Here is a 24,798-nt window from a genome sequence, read left to right as displayed (position 1 = left end):
CATCATATTTTCAAGTTTCATGCGTGTTGGGGCATGCTTATCCATGTTAGAGAAAAAAGTACTGCCTTCCTTGTTATGGTTGAGTGACAGTCCATTGTAAGGGTATACAGCACATGTTTAGCTGTTCATCACTTGATGGGCCTTTGGGTTCTCTCCAATTTTTGGCTACTATGAACAATGCTTCTGATATTCATGTGAAAGTTTTCACAAGAACCAATGTTTTCAATTCTACTGTACATAAACTTAGGAGTGAATGTGCTGGGTTACATGGTAATTCTATGTTTAATTTTTTGGTGAACGGTCAAACTGTTTTCCAAAGTGGTTGCACCATTTTACACACCCAGCAGCAATGCATGAAGTTTCTGTTTTCTCCACATCCTTGCCAGTGCTTGTTATTATGTCTCTTTTTAATTATAACCATCCCAGTGGGTGTGACAAGTCCGCTGGTGTTCTCACCAATTAAGAACAAATAAAAACTGTGATTACAAAAATGCAACAGCAGTTTTAATATTCTTATAGATTTAAAAGATTAAGGGTTGAACTCACATTTGTCTGGTCTGTTTGTAACGAAACACATTGTGGCTTTTGTTAAACAACTGTTTTATCCTGTCTGTGCCAGCAGCAAGTGAGGTGAGTTCCTTTACTACAAATAATTAATATTAATTTGCAGTTACTGGGTGTTTTATCTATCTGTCATCTATCTGTCTATTTATCTATCTACCTATCTATCTATCTATCTATCTATCTACTTTCAAAATGTGGTCCCCACACCTGCAGAGTTTGCATTTCTGATATGTTCACAGGTTATAATTTTGCATTATATAATTTTGCATTATAACCTGTGAACATATTATAAATGTAAATGCTCAAGCCCCAACCCAGATGTAGTGAATTACAAACTCTGGGAGTGGGATCCACCAATCTGTGTTTTAGCAAGCCCTGCAGGTGATTCTGATTCAGGCTAACATTTGAGAACCACTAATCTAGAGCAAACATATAATGTGACCAAAGTTTATGGAAAAAACTATGGGTCAGACACAGTCTTAGGTGTTGGGTGCATTCGGGTTGAGGATTCAAAACTAAAAGGCATGACTGAAGACTGTGGACCAGAAGCAGTTGCTTGATGGGTACAACGTGCATTGCTCCACTGATGGATGCACTGAAGTCCCAGATTTCACCATAATGCAATACCTCAGTGTAGCGGAATTGCACTTGTACCCCATGAATATATAAAAATAAAAATCATAAGAAAAGAAAAATTATATTAAATGTATGAAGGAAAAACAAGACATAACTTTCCTCCCAGTGCTTAAAGTCCAGTGCATTTGATGAGTGGGTGAATCAGTGTTAGCTCACAGTGCAGCATGCTCTAAATCAAGGTATGCATGTGTTCGCCACTCAGGGAAGGATGAGAAAGCTTCCCTGCAAAAATGACTTTTGAGCTTCCAATAAACTTAGAAAGCCAACATCGGTTTAAAGAAATTCAATTATATTTGTTACTCCTGTTACTTTCAAAGAGAATCCCAATTTGATAGCATGGTGTTCAAACACTTTGTTAACTGGCTCTTGCTGAGGTTCCCACCTTCACCTCCCAGGGAGCATTACTCAGAGTGTGGTGCACAGGGCACGGTGACATCACATGGGAGCTTGTTAGTGCAGCAGAATTTCAGAGCTCACTCCTGACCTACAGCATCCACATTTCACCAAGATCCCCAGGTGACTCGTATGCATATTCAAGTTTCAGAAGACTTCCCCTAGCTGCAGTGAAGGAATTGCAGTTCTCCAAGTCAAATTATATTCCCTGTGCAGCGCCCTAGGCCTGGGATGCCCTCTGGGACCCCAGAGAAGTTGCATGTCCCTTTTCGGCATCACGCCCACTGCGGGGTTCTAGTTGCCTGGGCATCTTCAGTACTAGAAAGTGAGCATCTCCAGGACAGGGAAACTGTTTTATTTTTCTCTGTAATTTGCAGGATTCAAAACCTACTTGCTGCCTTGCATATAATGGATGCTTGGTCAATGTTCATTTTTTTTTTATTATTATACTTTAAGTTTTAGGGTACATGTGCACAATGTGCAGGTTAGTTACATATGTATACATGTGCCATGCTGGTGTGCTGCACCCATTAACTCGCCATTTAGCATTAGGTATATCTCCTAATGCTATCCCTCCCCCTTCCCCCCACCCCACAACAGTCCCCAGAGTGTGATGTTCCCCTTCCTGTGTCCATGTGTTCTCACTGTTCAATTCCCATCTATGAGTGAGAACATGCGGCGTTTGGTTTTTTGTCCTTGTGATAGTTTACTCAGAATGATGATTTCCAATTTCGTCCATGTCCCTACAAAGGACATGAACTCATCCTTTTTTATGGCTGCATAGTATTCCATGGCGTATATGTGCCACATTTTCTTAATCCAGTCTACCATTGTTGGACGTTTGGGTTGGTTCCAAGTCTTTGCTATTGTGAATAGTGCCACAATAAACATACGTGTGCATGTGTCTTTATAGCAGCATGATTTATAGTCCTTTGGGTATATAACCAGTAATGGGATGGCTGGGTCAAGCGGTGTTTCTAGTTCTAGATCCCTGAGGAATCGCCACACTGACTTCCACACGGGTTGAACTAGTTTACAGTCCCACCAACAGTGTAAAAGTGTTCCTGTTTCTCCACATCCTCTCCAGCACCTGTTGTTTCCTGACTTTTTAATGATTGCCATTCTAACTGGTGTGAGATGGTATCTCATTGTGGTTTTGATTTGCATTACTCTGATGGCCAGTGATGATGAGCATTTTTTCATGTGTCTTTTGGCTGCATAAATGTCTTCTTTTGAGAAGTGTCTGTTCATATCCTTTGCCCACTTTTTGATGGGGTTGTTTGTTTTTTTTCTTGTAAATTTGTTTGAGTTCATTGTAGATTCTGGATATTAGCCCTTTGTCAGATGAGTAGGTTGTGAAAATTTTCTCCCATTTTGTAGGTTGCCTGTTCACTCTGATGGTAGTTTCTTTTGCTGTGCAGAAGCTCTTGAGTTTAATGAGATCCCATTTGTCAATTTTGGCTTTTGTTGCCATTGCTTTTGGTGTTTTAGACATGAAGTCCTTGCCCATGCCTATGTCCTGAATGGTAATACCTAGGTTTTCTTCTAGGGTTTTTATGGTTTTAGGTCTAACGTTTAAGTCTTTAATCCATCTTGAATTAATTTTTGTATAAGGTGTAAGGAAGGGATCCAGTTTCAGCTTTCTACATATGGCTAGCCAGTTTTCCCAGCACCATTTATTAAATATGGGACCCTTTCCCCATTTCTTGTTTTTCTCAGGTTTGTCAAAGATCAGATAGTTGTAGATATGCGGCATTATTTCTGAGGGCTCTGTTCTGTTCCATTGATCTATATCTCTGTTTTGGTACCAGTACCATGCTGTTTTGGTTACTGTAGCCTTGTAGTATAGTTTGAAGTCAGGTAGCGTGATGCCTCCAGCTTTGTTCTTTTGGCTTAGGATTGCCTTGGTGATGCGGGCTCTTTTTTGGTGCCATATGAACTTTAAAGTAGTTTTTTCCAAATCTGTGAAGAAAGTCATTGGTAGCTTGATGGGGATGGCATTGAATCTATAAATTACCTTGGGCAGTATGGCCATTTTCACGATATTGATTCTTCCTACTCATGAGCATGGAATGTTCTTCCATTTGTTTGTGTCCTCTTTTATTTCATTGAGCAGTGGTTTATAGTTCTCCTTGAAGAGGTTCTTCACATCCCTTGTAAGTTGGATTCCTAAGTCTTTTATTCTCTTTGAAGCAATTGTGAATGGGAGTTCACTCATGATTTGGCTCTCTGTTTGTCTGTTATTGATGTATAAGAATGCTTGTGATTTTTGTACATTGATTTTGTATCCTGAGACTTTGCTGAAGTTGTTTATCAGCTTCAGGAGATTTTGAGCTGAGACAGTGGGGTTTTCTAGATATACAATCATGTCATCTGCAAACAGGGACAATTTGACTTCCTCTTTTCCTAATTGAATACCCTTTATTTCCTTCTCCTGCCTAATTGCCCTGGCCAGAATTTCCAACACTATGTTGAATAGGAGTGGTGAGAGAGGGCATCCCTGTCTTGTGCCAGTTTTCAAAGGGGATGCTTCCAGTTTTTGCCCATTCAGTATGATATTGGCTGTGGGTTTGTCATAGACAGCTCTTATTGTTTTGAGATACGTCGCATCAATACCTAATTTATTGAGAGTTTTTAGCATGAAGCGTTGTTGAATTTTGTCAAAGGCCTTTTCTGCATCTATTGACATAATCATGTGGTTTTTGTCTTTGGTTCTGTTTATATGCTGGATTACATTTATTGATTTGTGTATATTGAACCAGCCTTGCATCCCAGGGATGAAGCCCACTTGATCATGGTGGATAAGCTTTTTGATGTGTTGCTGGATTCGGTTTGCTAGTATTTTATTAAGGATTTTCGCATCAATGTTCATCAAGGATATTGGTCTAAAATTCTCTTTTTTTGTTGTGTCTCTGCCCGGCTTTGGTATCAGGATGATGCTGGCCTCATAAAATTAGTTAGGGAGGATACCCTCTTTTTCTATTGATTAGAATAGTTTCAGAGGTCAATGTTCATTTAATGAAACAATGGATGGATGGATGAATGAGATGTGCCAAATACCCAATGTGGACACTGCGTCTGCAGTGAATTGTACCTAAGGATTTACAGTCCACTCTCACACTCATATAACCCTAGTCAGTTGTCTGGTTTGCTAGAGTTAGACAAAATCATACAATCAGACAGAAAGTTAAGGTATGAGGAGACTGGGAAGTGGCTATGGGTCAAAATCTAGTTTCTAGTTTTGAAACGTTTATATTATGGCTTCTCATTATGTTTTGGCTTCTCAGACCCTGCCTCAAATGACAGAGGCAGGGACATGAAATGGGCACCGATTTGAGAGTTGGATTCTAAGTCTGGTACCAGCCAGTGGTAGATTGCTTTGGACCTTTCATTTCATCCCCACCGGATTTGTTGCCTCATTAATAAGTGAAGAAGTTGTAATAGGCAATCCTGTAGCTCTACCCCACTACCCACCCCACCACCTGCCAATAGGTCTTTTTAAGCACAAACAATTCTCATATATGTTGGTACAGAGGCCCCTTTGGAAATTAAGGTTTTATTTAAAAAGGACTCTGAAGGTTAATAAGCAATTTTCTTGACCTTTTTAATAGGCAAGTTACACTAAGTTATATACTTCTCTTATTTCCCTAGATATTTTAAAAAACATTATTTATCATATATATTAGTGTTTCCTAAGAAGGAAACTGTTGAATGGAATCTGCTTTGGAAAGATGTAGGTATGTCATATGCCAGGAAGAGTGGATTTTGATTAAGAAATTTGGCATTTGCAATAAATCCAACTTTGTTCTGAGTGATTAAGTTCTTTAGAAAACCTATTGACTTTTCAAAGTGCGTGGATTAGAAATACTGACAATTTTCAAACCACTAGCCTTGCATTTTAATGCCCCGGTGTCGCAGGAGTGAACAGTAAACCTCTGTTGCCACACACTGGGCCACTCAGCACACATGAAGTGTGTCAACCTGATTGGCATGGCGAGACCACAGCTCCCCTTGTTCCCTCCGTCACTCTCTCACCCGAGGGCTAGCAATGGACCATTATCTCCAGTTTTGACATCTGAAGAGAAAATCTGGATGCCAGGAAGGAAGTTTTTCCAAATTGGTATAAAAAACGCTAAATCCTCTTATTACAACAGGATACAGTAAATATAACAAAGGAGGAAGTTCATGAGATTGAAAAGGTTTAAAAGTGTAAATGAAAAATACTTCTGAGAAAAACAGGATAGCCCTAACACAGTACAGTTGCTTGTGTTTATTGGGAAAACACTCACTGCTGGAAAGATGAGAATAAGAGAGGGAGGCTGACCCATTTGTTACCAGAAAGATTGCACATCATTGTCTGCCACAGGACTTGGAAATCTGACCTATGTAACTGGAAGCCAATAGCATTTTCTTTCACAATTTTATTTCTCTTAGAAGTAAAATATTATTCTTCTGGAGGAGAGTTTTAATGAGTGAATACAGTTGCACAAGAAAGGTGGAAAGAGTTTGTCTTTTACATTAGCCAGAGATTAGGGAAAATGAGTCATAAAGAGCTTTAATAACTTAACCTAGCTTGGGGCTGGAAGAAATTTCAAAATGGTGGGCTGATGTCATCACTCAGGATTCATAATCCTAGACTGATCACTTGAATACATTGTACAGCTGGACTCTATGTGGGCTACCATCTTCTTAGTTATACCTGAAGATGAGAGCATTTGAATTGAGAGCAATTCTTTTTTTTTTTTTTTTTTTTTAGGATGGAGTCTCACTCTGTCACCCAGGCTGGAGTACAGTGGCATGATCTTGGCTCACTGCAACCTCCTCCTCCCAGGCTCAAGTGATCCTCCCACCTCAGTTTACCAAGTAGCTGGGACCCACCTCAGCTTCCCAAGTAGCTGGGACCACAGGTGGATGCTACCATGCCTGGCTAATTTTTTTGTATTTTTTGGTAGAGATGGGATTTCACCATGTTGCCCAGGCTGGTCTTGAACACATGAGCTCAGGCAATCCACCTGCCTTGGCCTCTCAAAGTGTTGGGATTACAGGTGTGAGCCATCACGCCTGGACTCAAGAACAATTTTTATACAAACCATAAGTTCTTCACAGATTTTTGTTAAGAGTATTGTGACTTAGTGGTAGAAAGAGGGTTATGATGGTATAAAATGTAATTTTAGCCAATCGAATTCTCAATTTGAAGTTATATGGCTATGTTTTATTTTTGTTAAAACCACCGAGAATTTATAACTATCAAGAGATTTATATGTAGTCCTCATATAACCCTCACACTGGCAACCTGATGAGGTAGGTCTATTATTGCTGCTATTTTATAGAAGAGGAAATTGAAGCCTAGAACAATTAAATAGCTTGCTCAAGGTTGCATAGTAAATGAGTAGCAAAGTTGGAAGTTAAACCCAGGTCTCTCTGCACCTGAGCTCAAGTTCTAGGTTTTGAACCTCTTTTAGCTTGAATACAAACTTGCATTGAAAGATCTGTATAAGGGTAGTTATTCCTCAAAAGAATATAGGTTTTTGTGATGCCGGGTTTTCATGTAACCCAAGCTCTTAACTCCATCCTTTTGCTTGCCTCTGAGAGCTGGGCCCTCAACGACTCCTTTTCTTGAGCTCTTTCCGTCTGTCCTCCTTACTTCCTTCCTCTGCTCATCACCTACATGCATAGGCTTTCTTTATTTAGAGTAACTCTTTACATGACTCTTTTGTACCTTTCCAATCATTAGCCTATTTCTCTCTTATGTGATTTGGCTGTGGTCCCCACCCAAATCTCACCTTGAATTGCAGCTCCCATAATTCCCACATGTAGTGGGAGGCACCTGGTGGGAGATAATTGGATCATGGGGGCAATTTCCCCCATACTGTTCTAGTGGTAGTGAAAAAGTCTCATGAGATCTGATGGTTTTATAAGGGGAAACGCCTTTCACTTGGTTCTTATCTTCTCTCTTGCCTGACACCATGTAAGACATGTCTTTTGCCATCCACCATGATTGTGAGTCCTCCCCAGCCACATGCAACTGTGAGTCCATTAAACCTCTTTTTCTTTATAAATTACGCAGTCTCAGGTGTGTCTTTATCAGCAGCATGAAAATGGACTAATACATCTCCTTTTCACAAAAAACAGTCTCTTTGGTGCAACTTCATGGCTCTCACTGCCTACCCTCCCACCATGCTGAAATTATGCTCTCCTAGGGTTCTCAGGATCTACAACCACCAAACCCAAGGCCTTTTCCTGGGGGGTCTTTCACCTTGACCTTTCTGCAGCATTTGGCCCTGCAGACTCTCTACCTCCTGGAGCACTGCATGTGCACAGTAGGCACACAAAAATTTATTCAATGATTTATTAACTAAAATATCCAAACATTTTCTGGATTATTCAATAGAATGTATCGTATTTAAGATCCCAGAATTTTTTTACATGTAAACATCCTCAATACATTTTAAAAGAATTCATTAGAAAATGATTTCAGTTAAGGAAATGCTCAACATTGCAACAATAATCCTCTTTTGCAGAGTAAAGAAAAAATTCAATTGTTTTAAAAAGATTTATATATTTGTGATAGATATTTTTAAAACTTGTAGGCACATCGTACTTACAGATTAACTTGAAACGGATCATTGACCTAAATGTAAGAGCAAAAGCTGTGAAACTCTTGGGAAAAAACATAAGAGTAAATCTTTGTGATCTTGGATTAGGCAATGGTTTCTCAGCTATGACACGAAAAGCACAAACAAAAGAAAAAATAAATTGGTTTTCATCATAATTAAAAATTTTTGAGCCTCCAAGGACACCATCAGTAAAATAAAAAGACAACCCATGGAATGTGAGAACATATTTGCAAATCAATATAAGATGAGGGGCTTATGTTCACAATATATACAGAACTCTTGTAACTCAACAATAAAAAGACAAGCCAGTTAAAAAATAAGCAAAGGATTTGAATAGATATTAATCCAAAGAAAGTGCACAAAGGGTCAATAAGCACATGAAAAGATGTTCAACATCATTAGTAATTTGGGAAATGTAGGTTAAAACCTAAATGAGGCTAGGTGTGGTGGCTCACGCCTGTAATCCCAGCACTTTGGGAGGCCAAAGCAGAAGGATTGCTTGGGCTCAGGAATTTGACACCAAACTGGGCAACATAATGACATCCTGTCTCTACAAAATAAAAAAATAAAAAATAAAAATAGCTGGGTATGATGGCATGCACTTGTCATCCCAGAAACTTGGGAGGCTGAGGCTGGAGGATTGCTTGAGCATGAGAGGTCGAGGCTATAGTAAGCCATGACTGCATCACTGCACTCCAGCCTAGGTAACAGAGCAAGGTCCTGTCTCAAAATGTTAGTTACCATATGACTCAGCAATTCCACCCCGTGTGTGTGTGTGTGTGTGTGTGTGTGTGTATCCAAGAAAACTGAAAATACATGTCTACACATGTGTACACAAGATGTGTACACAAACATTCATAGCAACATTCTTCACAATAGGCAATAAATGGAAACAGCCCAAATTTCCACCAACTGATGAATGAATAAATAAAATGTTGAATATTCATGTTAACAGAATGATATTTACCAGTAAAAAGGAATGAATATTGACATATGTTGCGACATGGATGAACCTTGAGACTATTATGCTAAGTGAAAGAAGTCTGACACAAAAGGCCACATATCACGATTCCATTTAAAAGAAAAGTCCAGAATAGGAAAATCTATGGAGATAGAAATTATATTAGTTTTCAAAGACTGAACACAGGTGAGGTGGGAATAGAAAAAGATCGCAAATTGGTCCAGGGTTTCTTTTTGGGGTCATAAAAATGTTCTGAAACTTAATGGTGGTGATGGTTGCATAACCCTCGTATAATAAATATACTACAAAACAATGAATTGTACACTTTAAAAGGGTAAATTTTATGGTATGTGAATTATAACTCAATAAAGCTCTCTTAAAAAGTAGAAATTAGCTCTCTGCAAACTGGTGTTCATTTCCTCATTTGTTCATTTACCAAGTCTTTGTTGAGCATGCATCGAGCGAGCGACTGTGCTAGTGTTAGGCATAACAGCATTTTGAAAAGATCACCTGGCTTCGGTGTAGAGAACAGCTTAGCAGGGCATCAGAAGCCTTATGAACGCTGACAAAATTGGGAGCTAGCCAATACAGAAAGTTACATCTCTTCTCATTCAAAAGTTATTTCTTTACGTTGCTCTTTTTCCATAAATAGGCAAACCAAAAAAAAAAAGAAAGAAATGAGTTCTTCTTCAGCTCTTTTGTGATCCAAGGAAAGCTCCAGGGTTTCTTAGGGGTTTCAGAAAAGAGCTTTATAATCATAAAAACCAAATTCTTGAGTATTAAGTTTACTTTTGAAGTCTAATAAAAACCATACCATGCACCCATCTGTGCCAAGAGTCTGAAATGGAAATTGAAGCTAGAAGCATTGCTGTTTAGCCTGGGAAGCCTGGGAAGACTGAACCTTTACTCATCATACACCTTTGACAAAATGTATTAGAAAGATTGGCCGGGGATCCCAGTTTGGTTTGGTTGGACAGGAGTGGGATGTGGGAGCACCGCACGCTTCTGCAGGAGTTCCTCTTGTCCTCTGCAGCTTCCTTTGCCCCAGGTACACTTACTGGGTTTTCATAGAACATTTCAAGCTTTGTAGCCAGCCTTTGTCTCACAGGATTATGGTGGTTTCAGGGAGAAGGAAAGCGTAGCTGGCTTAATGAGTCTTCCCTAGATTGTGTAATGGGAACAGAGTTTAGAGTTTTTGATGACCTTGGAGGTTCCCTGTTCACTTAATCTCTTTTCACGGCCTTTGAAGGTACAGGGTGGTCCTCAGTATGTGTTTATCATCCTTCCCAATGTAAACTACTCATTAACATTTGTAAGAAAAGTGCAGTCAAATGTTGGTAAACTGATTCTAACAGGGTCGAGCAATCTTGAAAGTTTAATTCCCTTCCAAATAACTTGGGTTGACTCTCACATTATTTCAATGAGAATTCCTACTAATGGTGAGCTCTTATGTTGAAAGTAACTCAACCACAGATCAACAAAACAAGATTTTCTACTCTGAATTGATGCCCCCTAACTCTAATAAAGTGAATCCTGTCAAATGAAAGAAAAGAAAATTCAAATTAGAAAAATAATTGTTAAATAAATGCACAGAGGTGAGTAATTTTTCTCCTTTACATGTGCTTAGACATAGGCCAGTCTTGAGTCAGCACACCTCTGAGGATGGATGTTCAGATTTAACTAACACAGTGCATTGAATCAGCACCTGCTAACCCTCTGTTGATTTTACTGCTCCTCAAAGAAGGTCTAGCATGCTTGAGTTAGAGCAGAAACCCTCCTCATTAGCCAGTCCTCCTTCTGCATCCCCCTTTGGGAGATTTGAGGATGAGGGTTTCAATGGGATGAATGCTAAGCTCTGGGTCAAGCGGACCCTGGATTTACATCATTCTGACTTCACAAGTCTCTGAGGAAAAGTGCATTTAGGAAAGAACCAAAGGAGGAAATCATGGGTATCGGTTTACAGCACTCCAACTTGAAGGCATTTTTCTTTAGTGCCTCTTCAAATTTTCAAGTGGGAGTGAAAATTAAATCCACTGAACACCAAATCATCTGGAGAATTTCTACTGGGCAGGGTTTGGCAGTAGACATTTGGTTGGAAGGGTAGAGGCAGGTAAGACTCTTCTTGAAAAGAATCATCAGGAGAAACAGACAACCCACAGAATAGGAGAAAATATTTGCAAACTATGCATCCAACAAAGTATTAGTATTCAGAATCTACAAGGAACTTAAATTAGCAAGAAAAAACAATCCCATCAAAAAGTGGGCAAATGACATGAATAGACATTTCTCAAAAGAAGTTATACAAATAGCCAAGAAACATGGAAAAATGTTCAACATCACTAATCATCAGAGAAATGCAAATTAAAACCATGATGAGATACCATATTACTCCTGCAAGAATGGCCATTATTAAAAGGTCAAAAAAACAGTAGAAGCGTTGTGGATATGACAAAAAGCGAATGTTGGCTGGAATGTAAAGCACAACCTCTATAGAAAACAGTATGGTGATTCCTTAAATACAAAAAGTAGACCTACCATTTGACCCAGCAGTCCCACTATTGGGTACCTACCCAAAGGAAAAGAAGTCATTATGTGAAAAAGACTCATGTACCTGTATGTTTACAGCAGCACAATTCACAATTGCAGAGATATGGAACCAACTTAAGTGCCCATTGACCAATGAGTGGATTAAAAAACCGTGGTACATGTATACCCTGAAATACTACTCAGCCATAAAAAGAAATGAAATAATGTCTTTTACAATGACTTGGATGAAGCAGGAGGCCATTGTTCTAAGTGAAGTAACTAAGGAATGGAAAACCAGATACTGTATGTTCTCACTTATAAGTTGGAGCTAAGCTATGGATACACAAGGGCATACAGAGCGAGATAATGGACTATGGAGGCTCAGAAGGGAAAGGCTGAGAGGTGGATTTGAGATTCAAAACTACACATTAGGTACAACATACACTACCTGGGTGATGGGTGCACTAAAATCTCAGAATTTATCACTACATAATTAATCCATGTAACCATAAACCACTTGTACCCCCAAAGCTATTGAAATAAATATGAAAAACAGACCACAAACAAAAAGTCTCTTCTTGAGACACTATCCACGGCAAATATACAGGTTTAGAATGTTTGTCTGGGTTGATTAGGGGGCTACTGAAATAGAGGGGTGGCTAAAGGTCCCTCCTCCCTATCTCCAGCCATCCCTGGGTGCATCCAGGAACTGGAAGCAGGACTGGAAACTGTCTCCAGCAGAAACCAGAATAATGGCTGCAAGGCCCCAACCACCAAGAAACAGACCAGGTTTAGGCTGACTCTGGCAAAGAGGCAGACTTGCAGTGCTAAGAGCTCACTCTGGATCTTTCTGTCCTTGCTTTGGCCCATTCTTTTCAAAATGTCCCAGGCCCTGCCAAAGCTTGGGTTCATCCCAAGACCTGGAGAGAAAGTGTGTTGTAAAAGATGCAGTCTGCCTTCCAAATGGCTTGTCTGCACCACAAACTGCAGCCCTGCCCAAAGCTGCTCGAAACCAGCAGCAAAGCCATTTGGCCATGGATGAAGCAACAGAGTTGAATGGGAGGTAAGGGACAAGCTCAGACCTGGAGGATGGGAAAAAAGACACTCCTGCTCTGTGTTTGTTCAATTTTTAGGGTAATCAGAGGTGGTAGGGTGGATGGACTGCAGCTCTTCCCAGCTGATGTCACCTGGAAAATGCGGAGGCCAACACCTCTGACTTGGATAGAGCCCTTCTGTTTGGTTTTATTTTTAAAAAATATTGCAGGTACGCCTTGGTTTGATTTTTAAAATAAGTGATGCTGCTTTATCCTCTATATGTATGCACAGTAAAGACAACAATACATCAAGTTTTCTCATTCCTCCAAAATACTGTTCCATTGAAAAGCCAAAATCTCCACCTTGTACTTATACTCATATTTTCTACTAAGTTTTACTGGTCCAGCAAAAAAGAAGACACTTAATCATGTTGAAAACATGAGTATTTTCCCATGAAAATAGTTTCTTGGTTAAAAAAAGGTGGTGGGGGCATGGGGGTGGGAATAACAACCATGTAAGTTTTCCCTTTACCCTGTGCTAGAGAGTATTCCAGGAGCTCCTGCTTAAAACAGAGACTTTCAAATTAACAGCAAGTCATTAAAATGTTTTGTTACTCAGAATTGGGTATTTATACAGTTGAGCCTATTATTTGTGGATTTCATGGTTATGAATTTAGCTACTTGCTAAAATTTTTTTGTAACCCCCAGATCAGGATTCATGGTGTTTTCACAGTCATTGGTGGACATACTCAGAGCAGCAAAAATTGGAGTGAAAGGACAAACACATTCCCAGCAGAGTTCAGACAAGGTGACCTTCTTGTTTCAGCCCTCATACTGTATGTAAGTGTCCTTTTTGCGGTCTACTAGTGCCACTTTTTTCTTATTTTTGTGCTTTTTCTTGGTGATTTTGCTGTTTAAAATGGCCCCAAGCATGGTGCTGAAGTGCCGCCTGGTGTTCCTAAGTGCAAGAAGACTGTGATGTAGCTTCCAGAGAAAATACATGCATTACAGAAACTTCCTTCAGGCACGCATCACAGTGTTATTGGCTATGAGTTTGATGTTGGTGAACCAACAACATATATTAGATGCGGTGTGTTTAAATAGGAACACATATAAAACAAGCTTATGTATTGATTGGCTGATAAAAATGTTGTCACCAGAGGATCATAGGAAGCTAACATGGTAGTTCCTCTAGGAGCAATGATTCAGAATTTGCTAATTCAGTGTTTGCAGTGATATTAAAGAACTGAATTACCTCAAATATCAAGAAATGATTGCATCAGCTTTTAGAATTTGGGAAGGGGAACTAGGATAGGACATGGGAACCATCCACCAGGGTGGATCAGGGCTTACCTGGTTGCAGAGGTCAACCTGGGCAAGCCAGTCAGGTAAACCAACAGGGAAAATGAGCCAGAACCTTGCAGTAAGTGCTCCTGGGCCAGAAGTACAGTTCTATGGACCGCTGGGTCAATACAGAGAAGTGGGTGTGAGGGATAGAGGAGGAGGCAGTGGCCCATGGAGTTAAGGGATGCAGCTACTTGGAGACAGTTTTAGTACCCAGGGGGAGACAGTTTGTCTTCCCCACTACCTGGTGAGAGTGAAGGATCGGGAGTGGGGTGGGATAATGTAGGAGCCTGGACTCTTTGGACTGAGTAAATTAATTCTGGGCTTAATTTCAGGTACAACGAAATACCCTTTTCCACCCACTATTTCCGGCAGAAGAAGGGAGCTTCCCTGTGGGCCTTCAGCAGAAAGGAACCTGCTAAAGAAGACCTGAAGAAACAAATGATTCCTGAAAATCTAGTTCCACTTTACATTTGATAGGAAATGTGACCAAGTTGGCTGTTCCTTGCCTATTATCCATTGAGGCCTCTTTTCCTCTTCCTGGGACGCTGATCCCAATATAATTCCAAATCTCCGTAACTTGATATGCCTCCCCATGGCATAGTTTAAAAAATCCTCAAGCCAGTGGTTTTTCATGTTGGCTACACATTACAAGTATCCGAGAGACTTAAGAAGTCCCTGATGTCAGACCACAACTTAAGACGATCGATCAGAATTTCCAGGGTATGAGACCCAACCATGGATATATTTTTTTAATGCCCTAGGTGATTCTAATACATAGGCCCAAAGTGACTGAGGACAGCTTGGTGCAGTGATTCTCAAACCTGGCTGCAAACAGAGTCACCCCAGGGACATGAAAGAAATCCCAAGCTAATCAATTCGGAGTCTCTTTGGAGATGGAGCCTGAGCCATTTTTCTTTTAAGTCCTTGAGAATCCTTGACTCGGTGTAATTCCGTAGTTGTTAGATGTTTGAAAATTTTAAATAAAATCTGCTGAAGTAAAGCAAAGAAAGGAGAGTGGAGAGAGTTGGGGATTAATGTATGAATATGGAGAAGGAGAGGCCAAAGCTCCTGGGTCCGCTGGTTCTTCTAATCCATTGAATCTTGACCTGGAGTGGAGGGAGGTGGGTCATTGAGGGGAGCAGACTGGTACTAAGGGCAAGACCTAGGGCTGCATTATCAGGAGACCTGCCCCAGCATGAGGTCCACTGCCTGAGGCTGGCCGCTGTGGTGGCCAGGCCTTTGGAACTGACATCAGCACTGAGAGTGGGGTTTTCAGGGACCACCGGGACAGTGATACTTTCTCTTCTGGGCTCCCATCCTCCCTTTTCTCTCACAGTGGGAAGCTGACAGCAGAATGTGTAGTGGCTGCTGTTGCCTTGCCCAGACTCCTATCTCCTAGCTTCTGTGAGTGTGGCTGCTGATGGCTTATGGCTGCCTCCTTTCTCAGACACATGCCTTCTGCTAAATAGCTGTTCCCTTGAGATGTTACCCCCTACACTCTTGCTTCAGCCAAGAGGGTCAGTCAGACAATGATCGACTGACTAGGGTACAAAAGTCCAGCTCCTTTGCCTCATGGCAGGATGAATTCTGGGGTGCAATTCATGTTCTCTGTCGGATCAGGCTAAAGCTAGGTAGTTGAGGCTGTATCTTTGCTTGGAATTTTCCCTGCTCTATCTTGCTGCCCTCCTCCTAAGAACACTTCCCTGGCTTGAAAAACACTGGCTTGAGGATTTTTAAACTATGCCATGGGGAACCATATCAGGTTAGGGAGATTTGGAATTATATTGGGATCTGTATCCTAGGAAGAGGAAAAGAGGCCTCTATGGACAATAGACAAGGAACAGCAACTTAGTCACATTTCCTATCAAATGTAAAGTGGAACTAGATTTTCAGGAATCATTTGTTTCTCCAGGTCTTCTTTAGTAGGTTTCTTTCTTACTCCCCTCCTCCTGAGAACACTTCCTCAAGATATATCCTATGTACAAGAATCCTTTTGTAGGTTCTACTTCTAGACAACCTGTCCTAAGACAAGACGTCATTAGATAGTGTGTGAGTGGTGGGGAGTTCAGGGTGGAAAGAACATAAACTTTGGGATCGGAAATGTCTGGGTTCAGCACCAACGTCATCACTTCTTAGCTGCATAAATCCATCAAGTTATATGGACTCTATGATCCTCTATTGCCCTCTCTATATAATGTAGGATGGCCACACATCCCTTGCAAGGATATTGTGATGATCACATTAAATTTGATGAGAAAATGGATGTGAAAACCTATGGCACATAACAGGGATTCAGTAATGGCAGCTTCCCTTGCCTGCTGGAACTTGGCCACCACCCCCATCCACGCATGGTTCTGCACTATCCTCTTTGGTCCCCCATGCACAATAATTTTCTTAGTCTCTATTCTCTTTCTCTTCTCCTTTTTATGTCTTCCTCATATTATCGCTTCTTCCCAGGATTTCTTCATCTCATTTTTTACAGTGCTTTTCACTTCTTCTGGCCATGATAAACTAAGAAAATTGCATGACAATACTCAGAAATACTGGTCCTTGTTCCGTGGGCTATGGCCAGGGAAGCTGCCATGAGTTTATCAGTTTTTGCCAGCTAGGCAGAGTTAGGTTGGGTTCATTTTTGTAAACAAGACTCAGGGGGCTGGTTTGTGGCTTTTCCTGAACTAGTGTTTAGCCAGGGAAGGCTATGCTATTTTCCTCATGAGATGAAAATAAAGGCCATTAAAATGGATTAGGCTAGTGCTTGACATGAGCGTCCTCATCCATCTTCCTCCTCTGGGCCAAGTGGTGGCCCAGAAGAGAGCTGATTGCCACAGTCAGGCCCTAAGATGAGAGTTTACAGGCTCAGCCACAAACCAGCTGTGGGACTTTGGGGAGATTGCATAACCTCCTTAGGGTCCTGATTCTGCATCACCAAAAAAGCCCGACAGTGAAATGTGTGCCAGCTACTTCACAAAGGGCCTCCTAGAGTTCCTAAAATATGATCTGGAAAGCACCCCCACCCAGTGCAGAAGCTGATGGAAAACAATGTATTTTGTTACTAATATTCTTGTTAATAACACTCTGAAACCATTGCAAATCAGCTCAATAGGGCAGGAAGTATGCGATAAATCATGTACTCCATAATAACGCTCTACAATGAAGAAGACAGGAAATCTGAAAGTCACACATCAGCTTTGTGCACCCAATACCACCTGCTCAATTGGATTTTTATTGTAATTATGATTTTCACAAGCCCAGTGGAATGGGCTGAGATAATTAACATGTCGTTATCTGTCCAGCTTGGCTTTTTTTTTTTTTTTTTTGAGATGGAGTCTCTGTCACCCAGGCTGGAGTACAGTGGCATGATCTCAGCTCATTGCACCCTTCACCTCCCGGGTTCAAGCAATTCTCCTGCCTCAGTCTCCTGAGTAGCTGGGACTACAGGTGCACGCTGCCAGGCCTGGCTAACTTTTTGTATTTTAGTAGAGACAGGGTTTCACCATGTTGGCCAGGCTGGTCTCGAACTCCTGAGCTCAGGCAATCTGCCCGCCTCAGCCTCCCAAAGTGCTGGGATTACAGGTGTGAGCCACCACCCACAGCCTCAGCTCAGTTTTCTATTCTTCTTCTTGCATGAGTACTCCCTTTCCTCTGGGAGTACCATCTCTACTGGTGGAGCTGCAATCATAGTAGGGCATTGGCTAACCTACTTACCACCGCTCATGCAGGAAGGGTGGGCACATGACCCAGGCTCACAGTTGACTATAGTCCATTTCTCTCTGATCACAGGGACTGCTCCAAGGGGTGGCAGTTTACTAAGTCAATCAGGATTCTTCCCTGGCATGTTTGTCATAGGAAGTAGCCCTCTCTGTTTTTTTTTCTTTTTAAATTTATTATTATTATTATTATTTTTAAGAGAGACAGGGTCTCACTCTGTCATCCAGGCTGGAGTGCAATCATGGGATCATAGCTCACTGCATGGGCTTAATTGATCCTCCTGCCTCAGCTTCCCATGTTGTTGGGACTACAGGTGCACACTACCACAGACAGCTAATTTTTAGTTTTATTTTTTGTATGGATGAAGTCTCACTATGTTGCCCAGGCTGGTCTCAAACTTCTGGGCTTAAGCAATCCTCCTGCCTCAGTCTTCCAAAGTGCTGAAATAGCAGGCATGAGCCATGGTGCCCAGCCCTTCTCTGCCTTTTTGAAAACAAGCAGTTCAGATAAGCCCCCACTCCCACACCTCTTATCTTTCTTGTCACATGGGGTGAGGATGGGCAGAATGATACCATTAGACTCCAAAGCTGAATAGTGCAGAGGCCAGATGTGGAGAGAGAAGGAAAGCACTGACATTGTTTGAACTAGATCCCCTCTTCCGGATGTGCCTGTTTTGTGAGCCAACAAAATTCCTCTTTCTTTAATTAATTTGAATTAGGGTTGTCTCACATAGCTCACTACAAAGTTCAAAAGAATCACATTTTAAAAATATAAATTTTCATTTAGATTGATGTTCTTTTTCCTCAAGTATTTTATACTAATGAATATTTATAATTAGAATAGAATGAGTCCATTTGGTATTAATATATTGCAATTATTTTAATATTATTATAAAGAAAAATAGGACTAATCTGTTATTAGCCCTGTTTTATGCTTTAATGTAAAAAATGTCTATTGGGAAGTAGGGGTATGATTTGATCAATTAAATCAGTTTAATGATTCTATGCAACTCATGAAAAACAAGCCATCTTATATACAAAACAGGAAGAAACAACCAAGAGATTGAAAAGGACAAAATATTAGCCTGTAATCTTGGCTCTCCCAGGTTTTAACCTAGTGCTTTTAATATCAGAGAGACTGTGCCCAGTAATTCAAGTTTATGTTTTCTCACATCTGTTTTACAAACGCATACAAATATATGAGAGTACTTCTTGTCCTAACTGCAGCTGGGAAGGTATTTCAAGCTGTAAATATTTACCAAGTGTGCATAAAATGGCAGTGTGGGCTGATACGGCCAATGATGGGGAACTAGAAGCATTAGGCCCCACTTCTGGCCCCTTTGCTAATTCCTGTATGACCTTGGGCAGGTCAGTTAAAATCTCTGTGTTGCAGTGCTACATTTACATGAAGGAGATGCTGAACTTTATTGGTCGGCACTCCAAAAATAATAACTACTGAGGACAATGCCTGCTATTCAGAGTGGAAATCAAAGAGGGATCTCAGAGACTGCACATCTATTACTCCTTTTTTTTTTTCCTTTTCAGGGGAGAAGGAGTGGTGGAGAAAGAGGGGTGGATGCATGCTTGCCTGGGTTGAGCAAAAACAAAACTTCATTGTCTCAAAAAAATTAGCATGCACCTCCTTCTACACGTCACTGTGGTAAGAAGAACACAATGAGGATAAAGTGGCCAGGGTTGAAAAGCCTTTCAGAGGAGATCACAGGAGAAATGCCAGCAGAGGAATTGTGAGGCATCTTTGGGACTCTGGTGAGACATTCTTTTCCCTTAGAGTAGAAAAAGGAGGGCTCTGAGGCAGAAGGGCTTGAGTGACCTTAAGCAAATCATTTCACCTTCAAGTATCAGGTCCTTGAACTATAAAATGGAGATGATAATGCCCATATTGAGGTGTGTCAAAACAGTTATACAAAATGACCAGCACATAGAAGCAGCCTGGGTTTCTACCCGCTTCCATTTATTCACTGACTTTGATAGTAATTTGACCATAGGACAGCAGATAAAGCAGCCTCCATATTTTCCTATCAGGGAGCAAACCCTCAGCTCCCTTTTCATCTTACACACCCAATTAACTGATTCCATCCTATGTCCGTATTTAGACTCCAGTGAAATTTCTTGGATTCATATTCTCCCTTTATATCAAAAAGCAAACAAATATGAACAAGGATACAGAGTCATGTTCTGTAGTTTAAAACATCTGTTTGGAGTGAAGGTGTTATAAACTTATTTTGTACACAGAACCCAGGTTCCCTCCCTCCCTCCCCAAGAAAGCAAAAATGGTAACTGAGATGATGATCTGGATGACGCAGATGGAAGAATCTTGGGTTATATTAATAGTTTAGGACTGAATTACCGCCTCAATTGTTTCACTCTCCTGTTACTGCTAAGAGCATGCAGCATAGACAGAAGCAGTTTGATGAGAGGAAACCCAACTTGCACTGGCAAAAAAATCTCATAAGTATAAGAGGATCCCAATAATCGGACCAAAACACAACCTCATGATTGCAGCATCATGGTCAAGAAAGGACTGCCTTGGACCCTAAGAAACTTGTGTTTTACTTTCTTCACAGCTGTAGTTCTCAAACTCTTGGGGATCTCTTTTCAATGACACAAGATTTTATGAGCCACTAAATGAATCTCTTTGTACCAATCACTGCCTGAAAAAAATCTAATCAGGATCATAGGGGTCCCTGGTGCAGCTCTTATGATATTTCTTAGTAATGTCAAAAGTAAAAGATTCACTGATTTTAGGAGTAAGAAAATACAGTCATGATAATAATTCCTTAATTCCAAATGCTTTGCACTACACCTGTCATTTCACATGTTATTTACTTTTTCACAACCCTGTGAAGTTGTAGCATTGCTCAATCCCCACAACACTGTAAGGTAGGCTTGTTTCATTACTACGGAATTTCATCACTTCTAAGATGCCAAAGGGTAGAATGTGCACCCTTATTTTATGTGCCCACCCAGAAAGAAAACAGAATACTGCCAATTAATCCACAACACATCATCAATTGCATAAAACAAAACATAGCCAGTTTCTGAGATATTAAAATGTAAAAGAAGGACTGTCTCAGAATTAATGAAATATAGACTTTCCCTTTTGCAGATGAGGAAATTTCTGCTGTGTTAAAGAGTAGGCTGCTGATGGAGATTAGACCACTACTCAAAGTCTCACCTTCTAACTTCAACCCAATGGACTCCACCCAACCAGACCTAGTGATTTTGAAGTTGATCTTGGAAGCAAGAGAGAAGGCTCCCACTGTGTATTCCTGAAACTACCACTTGAGAAGAAATGATTTATCACTGATAGATGGCAGCCACGATGGTGGCATTTTAACAAGAACGACAAACTAGTTTCAGAGGGAAATATGAATGACTGCTTGCCTCCTGTCATCATGATATACTGCATGAATACAATATAGGTACAGATCTTGTCATTGGGCATATTTTGTGTCTAATTAATATGTTTACATATATATAACTTTTGATTATTTCTCTGACTTGGCTTCTCTGCTGGATTTGCAGTCATGAGAGATGAATGGAAGTTGACAGCAGAAGAAATAGACCTTTTGATACTTTAATGATGCAGAATAGTCAATTCTAGTTAGCAAGACTGTACAATATAGGTATAGTACCTTATTATTTGCAGATTGCATAGTTTTGAATTTGCCTCCTTGATAAAATTGAATTGTAACACCGAACTCGATGCTCGTGGTGATTTTGTGGTTATTTGTGGACATGCTCAAAGCAGCGAAACTTTAAGTCATGGGATGCACATGTTCCCAGCTGAGGTCAAACAGTGACACTCTGGTTTCTTGCATCAGCTTTCATACTATCAGCAAGTGTTCTCTTTGCAGACTACTTAGTGCCCCGTTTTTCCTCATTTTTGTGCTCTTCATTGGTGATTTTGCTGTAAAAATGGCCCCGAAGCACAATGCTGAACTGCTGCCAAATGTTCTTAAGCTCCAGAAAACTGTGATGTACCTTACAGAGGAAGTATCTATGTTAGAGAGGCGTCATTCAGGCATGAGTTATAGTGCTATTGGCCATGAGCTCAAAATTGATGTATTAAATAAGGTGCCCCAGTCAGAATGGCTATTACTAAAAAGCCAAAAACAACAGATGTTAGCAAAGTTGCAGAGAAAAGGGGACACTTATACACCATTGGTGGGAAGGCAAATTAGTTCAGCCACTGTGGAAAGCAGTTTGGAGATTTCTCAGATAACTTGAAACAGAACTACCATTTGACCCAGCAATTCTATTACAGGAATATATCCAAAAGAAAACAAACTGTTCTACCAAAAAGACACATACTTGCATGTTCACTGCAGCACTATTCACAATAACAAAGACATGGAACCAAACTAGGTGCCTATCAATGGTGATTGGATAAAGAAAATATGGTACATATACAACATGAATTACTATGCAGCCATGAAAAAGAACAAAATTATGTCCTTTGCAGCAATATGCACGCAGCTGGAGGCCATTCTTCTAAGTGAATTATCACAGGAACAGAAAACCAAATACTGCATGTTCTCACTTGTAAGTGGGAGCTAAACATTGGGTGCTCATGGACATAAAGATGGCAACAATAGACACTGGGTACTACTACAGCAGGGAGGAGTGAGTGGGGGTAAGGATTGAAAAACTATTGGGTGCTATGCTCAGTACCTGGGTGACAGGATCATTTGTATCCCAAACCTAAAAAAAAATTCTTCCTTATATTTATTTAAAATCTGCTTCCTAATAAATTTTCTTTAATTAAAAATGTTAATATCCCAGAAAAAATAAGGCATTTTGAAACAGAAACGTACATTAAACAAGGTTATTTATTGATTGGCTGATGAAAATGGTGCAAACAGAGGCTCACAGGAACCTAACTTCATTCTTGCTAAGTAGAATGGACTGTTTTGGGGTCCTAAAGTATCAAAAGGGCTGTGTCTTCTGTCGCCCACTTACCAGCCATTCATATCTCATGACTGCAAACCCAGTGAAGAAGCCAAGTCAGAGGCATAATCAAGAGTTATTTAGGTCGGGTGTGGTGGCTCATGCCTGTAATCCCAGCACTTTGGGAGGCCGAGGCGGGTGGATCACCTGAGGTCAGGGATTTGAGACCTGCCTGAGCAACATGGTGAAACCCTGTCTCTACTAAAAATAAAAAAATTAGCCAGGTGTGTTGGCACATGCCTATAATCCCAGCTACTTGGGAGGCTGAGGCACAAAAATTGCTTGAACCCAGAGGCAGAGGTTGCAGTGAGCTGAGACTGCACCACTGAACAGCACTCCAGCCTGGGCAACAGAGTGAGACTCTGTCTCAAAAAAAAAAACAAAAATAAAAAAGAATTATTTATATACATATACTAAGTAGACACAAAGCATGCCTGATGATCTGGAAGGAAACAGAAAAATAGAATGACAGTGGTGGTGGGAATATAGGTTTTTAACCTTCTTTTGTTTGCATTTCTAATTGTTGGCATTTCTTTGTAGATTTACATATTAAAAACAAGAACAACTGTCAGGAAGGCGAGGAAGCACTGCCTAACAGAGCATGGCAGTGGTGGAAAAGCAGACCAGGGAGCCCACAAGGAGACAACGATAGAGAAGTCTTTCTTCGGGAGCACATCCTTAGCTGTGGAACAGGCCGAGATGCTTACAGAGGAAGCATGGACCTCTGTATAAGCTCTGTAGCCTTCTCAGTAAAAAGTAAACAGAAAAAAATGGGGGAAGAAAAGGAATGAAGAAAGTGAGTCTATGGCCTTAGTGCTTCTCTGCTTAGGATAGAGCACTGGCAAGCAGATGAAAACACATATATTTCATTGCTAAAAATAAAGAATCAAAAGTGCTTTTGTTTAAACCTTGATGTGATATTAACAATAAAGAGCCACCAGTTGTGGGAGAACCACAATACATCCATAACCCTCAAAATATGTTAGTTTAGGGAAATTGTTGTCAACCGTAGAAACAACTAAGACTGTGTTGTTATAGAAATACTGTGCCTAGCTGGTTTGCAAGAGAAAACTGCCTCTGATGCCTTAGGTCTGGAGGGCCTTTGAAGGCAGTTTATTTCCTGTGGCCAGTAACTGATTTTTCACAAAATTGTGCATTGACTAATTCTCACAAGAGGTTTTGAAAATGAAGCTGGGTTTCAGGTTCGACTCACATGAGCTACTTTTATCTGGACAGTCTTTGTTTTTCTCAGTCTCGTCGGCAGTCCTTCCGGGCCCTTCCTCAATCCCTGGCCGGGGCTGAGGCCTGGCCGTTGTTTGGGATGAAAAGGTATTGGAAGGCTGGCTGCTAATTGGAGCTTGCACCTGCAGACCCCAGCCTTGGAGGCGACTCGGCACAGGCTACTGCTCTATGTGTGTATGCCTGTGTGTGTGCATTTTATTTCCTCAATGAACACTGGAATGTGGCATGGTTTTTTGGCCTGGGTATGCTGGAGGAGATCCAAGCTGCTTGGCCACTTTCTCTGTACTGGGGAAGGGCGGGGTGGGGGGGCACCCTCTTTACTCTCTAAGAAGGAGGAATTTCTAGCCATGCAAATATATCCAGTGTATTCTGATCTAATCTCTTCTGGCCCCAAGAGGGGACTTACCCAGATAAGAGGTGCTCTTCAGAGAAAGTGAGAGGGTGCCACAGCAGGGCTTTCACCCACCAATAAGCTGATGAATTTTTTACGAGTTTCTCACACTTCACTCTAGTAACATTATCCAGGCAGTGCTGAAGAGTAATGGCTACAACCTCTGTGCTCAGCCAAAGACGAGAGAAATGGACAAAATACCTAGGTGGACCTAGCGACCACGCCTCTGTTTCCCCCCACCCCACAATACCCAGGGATTCAACCTAATGCACATATTTAATTTTGTGTATCTGATCAATTTTGGCATACATATATGCCCATGAAATCATCAGTGCAATCAAGGAACAAATTCATCTTCTTTCTCTTTGTAATCTCTCCGTCTCACTCCCCATTCACCAGGTCCCCAGAC

General features: G+C 40.8%; 1 long non-coding RNA gene across 3 annotated transcripts in view; it reads left to right on the top strand.

The window, feature by feature from the left end:
- LOC134761276 (uncharacterized) overlaps positions 1–23,151 on the top strand; it is a 39,290-nt gene extending 16,139 nt beyond the window's left edge. The window contains exons 2-5 of one of the 3 annotated variants that reach the window (XR_010139698.1): positions 12,831–12,961; positions 13,440–13,571; positions 19,331–19,552; positions 20,913–23,151. This is a non-coding gene — a long non-coding RNA (uncharacterized LOC134761276). Of the gene's footprint in view, positions 1–11,609; positions 12,962–13,439; positions 13,572–19,330; positions 19,553–20,912 lie in introns of those variants that run through there. The other 2 variants (XR_010139696.1, XR_010139697.1) reach the window with 2 other exon arrangements.
- Positions 23,152–24,798: the final 1,647 nt, after the last annotated feature.

The sequence above is a fragment of the Pongo abelii genome, chromosome 3, assembly GCF_028885655.2.
Source record: "Pongo abelii isolate AG06213 chromosome 3, NHGRI_mPonAbe1-v2.0_pri, whole genome shotgun sequence".
NCBI classification, from domain to species: domain Eukaryota; kingdom Metazoa; phylum Chordata; class Mammalia; order Primates; family Hominidae; genus Pongo; species Pongo abelii.
This window is presented reverse-complemented; position numbering and strand designations above follow the sequence as displayed.